A 6,459-nucleotide genomic window follows, 5' to 3' on the forward strand; every position below is an offset into this window, starting at 1 on the left:
ATTTTTGATTTTTTATAAAAAATAAAAAATAAATAAAAATTAGGGGCAATATGAGAAGTTTTGGATATAATTGGTCAAATTGCAAAAATTTGGAACTTTGGGGGGTGGATTGCAAAAGTTGAAACTTTGGTGTTTGAATTGAAAAACGCTGTCAACGGGGATAAACTGTAATTTTTCATATATATATATATGTCACCCAAAATAAATCTATGTATTGGTAGCAATATACTAATATTGTCCTAAGAAAAGCCCCGTAAGCCTTATCCTATAAAAGTTGTTATATCTAGTCAGAACGAATGAAAAAAATACTATATTAATTAGTCTGGTGTAGATCAGAGTGCATGAGAGTTTATTACGAGGATGATTGGAGCAGATGCAAGTGTTCAGATTAGTGTCAGCCAGGGGCTGTTTAAAAAGAAGTCAAAGAAGCCCTTATAATTCGTTAGTCCCTCTGAACGAGCTTGCAAACAAGACATTCCATGAGAGTCACAGAAGCCCTCGTTCGCTAGCCTTTCCGAACAAGCTTGCTAACGAAACATTCTAGAGAGCCACAGAGGACCAGCCCGTTCGATAGATTGTCCAAACGAGCCTGTGAACATAGAATAAGAGTTGTGTTTTCTTTAGTTTTATCTCATACTGTTCGAACCTATGTGCCGTCCGAATTAACAAGCAGCACAGTTATGTCAAACCGACTTTTTTACATTTACTTCTAAGGTTAAGAGTTTGCGGCTTATAAATGCATGTTTTATAGACCTAAGAACATGACTTTGTGATAATTATTCAGTTGTTCTATACAAAAGCTCAGAGTTTGAGTTTCTTTTGTGTTTTGTCCTTGAATCCTTGATATTCTTCAAGGTTTTTAAGAAGAATTGTTACTTGCTTATTGTTTATGACCCATGACCTCACGCTGCATCAGTCCACCGTTCTCTAATAATAATAATAATATTATTACCCTTGCTAAAGTCCTGAAATCTATTGAGAAGTATATATATATATATAAAGTCTTATACATCTGTTCTATATTGTTGTTAAAATAAAAGATAATTAAAACTCTAATTCAATCTAAATCCTCTATAAAAATTAACGATAAAACATATATATTATACATCATAAAATCGAAAAATAAAAACCCTTTGATCGATCACAGCCGACGCTAAAGTAATTTCATGACTTATGCCCAATTGAACCCTTGGTTTGGCATCACTAACAGATCGAAGAAGATCGATGACTTACTACGGAACTAGCTAGGTTTCAGGGGCGGACCTACTTGTTGCTTTGGGGGGACGAATGTCCCCCCAAAGTTTTTAAAATTTCCTCCAAAGTATATGGTTTATTCAAGTTTGTCCCTCTAAAATATTATATTTGTCCCCCCAAATAATATTTTTGTTCCATTTTGCTCCTCTCTTGGCTCTTCCAGCAGAGAAACCTACAAAGCTCTTTGTCTTTTTTTGAGGTCATTGACAAGATAGCATAGCAGGCTACAAGTGCAGTGACAGCTTTTCTTAAGCTGCAGAGAGAAGTACAAAACTTAAAAAAAAACAAATCACAAAAAATCTAACTTTGTAACTAATTTTCAAAAATTGAAGTTTTTAGGTATAAATATTCTATAAATTAAAAAAGTTACAATTTGTCAAAAATGTCTCCATATAGACCATTCTCGTTGGCTTCTAATAAGATCTCTAATTTGGTTTGAGATTTTGAAGCAACTTTACTTGGCTTTGAACTCTATCTAGACTCTAGAGTCATGTCTCTTATGTGCCGACTGCCATCAAAGTCATCACCTAAATGTCTCTTCTCATATTATCATCCTCTCCTCTACTCAGATTATAACAAATAAAAGTTATTGTTCTTTGGATTCAACCTCTCATTTTATTGCTCATTGCTTAACAGCTAAAAAAGTTTAAGCATTTTTCTCTCTTCTCTGGGACTCTGCCATCAAACCTACAAAGCTCCCGTAAGGAATTCGGCACACTGTAAGGCTTTATCTGTTATTTTATTTTTATTTTTATTTTATTCTTTTTTATGTGTGTATATTGTGTAGAGAACCAATAAAATTCTTGGGAGAGTTATAGATTTCTTTCCTTTTTGTTTTTTTCCTACAAGGGCCAAGGCTATCAGACATTCAGACTACAACAATTTTTTTTCTTTTTTTTAGAAGGTAACCTTTTATATTTTTTCCATAAAATGACTAGAACAGTCGTTACCTACATGATTTGCTTTAGTTTTGTAAGTTGCCCTTGTGTGTTATGATTAATAGATATTCTAAAATAATTTTATAGACATATAACTTTTGTATACATTAATAACTTATAATTTACTATAAAATTAAATTTAAGACTGCTTTGTTTTTATTTTACATAAATACGCATAAACGTACATATATAGAGAAATTATATGTATTTATGTACCTTCGTCCCCCCATACTAAAAATCCTGGTTCCGCCCCTGCTACGTTTCATGTTGAAATACTGAATATATATACACTAAAATTAAGAAAATACAGAAAAGTTACTTTTTATTCCTTTTTACTTTTTCCCGTTTAAGAAAAATGAAATTTCTATATATTTACGTATGATTTCATCATGAAATGCTAGACGTAATCCATGGACAAATCCCAACATGCCAATTCCCAAAAAAAAAAAAAAAAAAAAACCATTGGGGACAAATCTTCCGTACAAATAGCTCCCTGAATAAAATAATTGCGACCCAAAAACCACATCTCTTTTTCTTTCACAGTTTCGAAAAGTAATTTGATTAGTAATGATATTTATCAGAAATGAAAGCAATTTCAAGTTATTAAACTCAAAGCTAGGAATACTCTTGCAAGCTTGAATGCTTCAAATTGAAATGTTGTAATTATTTTTCTAATTATAATTGGTATATTTGGATTTATCAGATAATTTAACATAGATGTGGGTGATGATGTGGTGAATTTGATAGAGTCAAAGATCAAACCAAGTACCTTTAGATCTGATACAATGTTAAATTATCAGTTATATCAAAAATTTAAATTAATAGGAAGAGATAAATCTAATCATTTAATTAATAATTTAACATAATGAACTAGAGTAGTATGAGACAAAGAAATACCTGTATAGAGAAGATAATAACTCAAGAATAGAGAGTACTCGATCGTACACCCTCCTGCCTCAACAAATCAATCCAACCTGAATGAATGCAATGCAGTTTCTATCAGGCTTAGAGGATTTATAACACTAATTATGACAAGTCAATGACAATGATCTGGTTTTTCATTTTTTTTTTCTTAATTAATTAAGTTGATTATTGTAACCCCATAGACTTAATTAATTAATTAGTCAACATGCATGTTACATCTGCAAGTGTGAACGCAGTAGGTTGGCCAAACTTCCCCAAAACACAACCAAATATTTAAAAATATAAAAAAATATTTTACGTTGAATAAATCAAATTGGGACAATGCAGTAGGTTTCTTAATTTTTAGAATTATCCAACTTTCTCCTAGAGGCATGAACATTTGTTTTTTGGTCCAGACAAAAAACAAATTGGCCACGTGGATATATAGCAATTTGAAGAGTGTTTTGTACAATATTTTGTGTTTTTTTTTTTTTTTTTTGGTGCATTGGGCTGTCTACAAAAATGGCGTGTACGTGGGGCGAAGTGGCAATGAAGTAACTCATCGACTTACAAAGGAAACGCTTTCTCTTGGCGATGAACATATGCATGCTTTCGTGGAGGAAATTTTCCAGTTTATCTCCGATATTGCTTCTTTCTAGCATTGTACTTAAAGTGTTTTATATAAATATATATGGTAGGCGCTTGAATGTTTTCAAATATTTTTTTTTAAAAAATTGGGTGTATATAATAATTGAATAACTCAAAAACAAATATGAAAAATGACAAAAAAAAAGAATATGTTTCTAAAATCGCTTACTTAATTAGACTTTCTATTCTTTATCAATTCTCCATATTATATTTGGAATTCCGTCAATTAATCTAGTCTTACAAATACGTCCTTTCATTTTCTAAAATTACATCTGATTACATTCCTGATCAGTTCATACATCTGATTAGATATTCATTTATGGGTTGATTATATTTATATGTTACTATTAAGTTAATTATAATGGCGTACGTTCAAAGCTTAAAAGAATTATTGTACAATTTGTACTGCTGATGTGACTTTATATTGATCGATCATTATATTATTTTGACACATATATTATATTCAAATAAAAAAATGATTGAAAATGAGAGGGCAACTACTCTTGTTTTAATTCTCTCTCGTGGTCGAAGTCTGGATTGTATGCTTTCCAATCCACACTACAAAATGTCAAAATCAACTCACCATTATAAATAAATGTACATTTTTTTTTATAATGGTGGGTGGATGCAAACAAAATAGTTTAATCTTTTTAAATAGAAATGAGAAAGGAAAAAAGAATAGGCTGCATTTTCATGATCAGGATTAAAAGTTGTTTGTGTATTCAACGAATGAGTGGATCACTAGCTGGTGACGTCAATCTCACAAGCATTGCTCGCGTATTATCTTGCAATTTTCGTACGTTTAGTATTAAACGAAATTATTTACTTTGACTAATTAACTTTTCAAATTTGGGTTCTATTCATTTATGTATTTTAGATTGTTTGCATTAAAAAATGTTCTTTCCATTTATTATTCTAATCTTATAAGTTTCGTGGCAACGAAGGAGGGGGACAGGATTCCTAGACTTGAAATGCTAACAACAGGCTTGCAGACATTATTTGGGTTGTTATAACAATCTTAAAATATTAGTGCATAACATGCATTCATACATTAATTACAAAATTTTGGAAGACAAAAATATCAATGCAACATGCATGTACTTGGTCATGCATTAATTATAAATACCAATTTTTAATTTCTGCTTACGCGTTGCGAGTATACTCTGTCAAAATAATTCTTAGGCATTTTTGTAATTATGTTTGAGAACCTGAAAAGTGCGTTAAACATTCTAAAAGCTCGTTTGAAAAAAAAAAAAAAAAAAAAAGGTCAGTATGGTAAAAAAAATTCAAAGCACTTTTGAATGTCAAAAAGCCTAAAAATAACCAAAATGTACTTCTTTCAAAAGCTTAAAAATTAAGCTTTTACTTTTTTGACTTAAAAGCTCAATTTCTCAAATGCAATCACAAACAGACCTTAATTATGTTTGACTTGCTTTGTCAAGTTGTACCGAGATGAAGTTTGAGTGCCTTGTCGAGTTGTACCCTCAGCAAACTACTAAAAATACCTTGTTTCGGTGGGTAAGTCACCCTAAAGAGAAGAGTTCATGCAGTAACCAACGAAAAGCAATTGAAAACGAGTCACTATAAAAGATGACTCATAGTCCGGAAAAATGAACTTTTTAGTCTCTTGCCCAAAACTTTGTGTGCATTAGAAATTCATTATTTACATTCTAAAAACATTTTGCTGATTTTATAAGCATCAAAGTTATCTCCCACTAGTATCCTTTGGCAGGCTTTATTGCATATCTATTTTCTCTTTTGCAAGTTTAAGGGCTTGTTTGGATTGCTTTTGAAAAATAGAGCTTTTAAGTCAAAAAATATTTTTTGACAAAAGTATCATTTTTAAATTTTTACCAAAAATGGATTTTGGCAATTTTTAAAATAAAAAAAGTCAAAAAAGTACTTTTGAAATTTTTTACCAAACCTGTCACATTTTGTTTGGCATAGCATTTTAGGTACTAAAAGTATATTTTAAGTTATCTAACGCAAACACAAACATGTTGATTTAGTGTCTAATAACACAAGGAAAATTGTTCTAACAAACCGCATTCATATGATTTATTCTAGCTAAAAATGTTTTTTTGCCAACTTAATCTTTTTTTCTAAGTAGTTGGTTCAAAACATGCAAGATTAACTTGGGTGTATATAATAATTTAATATATTCGATTCAACTTTCTTCCATTCTTAATAAAAGTATGTTTTTTTCTTAATAGAATACACATAACTTAAATTTATTATATTTTATCATTTTAACTTTTTAGAAAAAATAATGATTTAATATAGTATTATAAAGAAGATCATAAGTTCCAACATTATTTCCACATTGTACGTACTCTTGTATTTGACAAGTTTGATTGCCCCCAACTTCTGGCGTGGCAATTGGAGTCTTTTATCTATGAAGCTAGCTTCCATAAATAATATTGCAGTTTTAATTGATATGTGCATGACATTGCTAAATGGCATTAGTGTTAGTTTTAGATTGGCTCATTCGGGGTCCTATTGTAATAGGTTCAAAATGCGTGTTAAGTCTGAAGAAATGCAGAGAGAAGATTTGTTCAGCCTTGAGCGTCCAAACACCTAGGAGTCATGTTCAGACACGATTTCCAGAGAGATCAACAGACTTCCATGTCAGGACAGAAATTCTAGAGAGTTCACAAGAGGTCGTAACCGTAGCCTATTGTAATACTCCTGCTTCGCTTTTTTGGCATATTATCAA

Source organism: Corylus avellana, chromosome ca2 (assembly GCF_901000735.1).
Source record: "Corylus avellana chromosome ca2, CavTom2PMs-1.0".
NCBI classification, from domain to species: domain Eukaryota; kingdom Viridiplantae; phylum Streptophyta; class Magnoliopsida; order Fagales; family Betulaceae; genus Corylus; species Corylus avellana.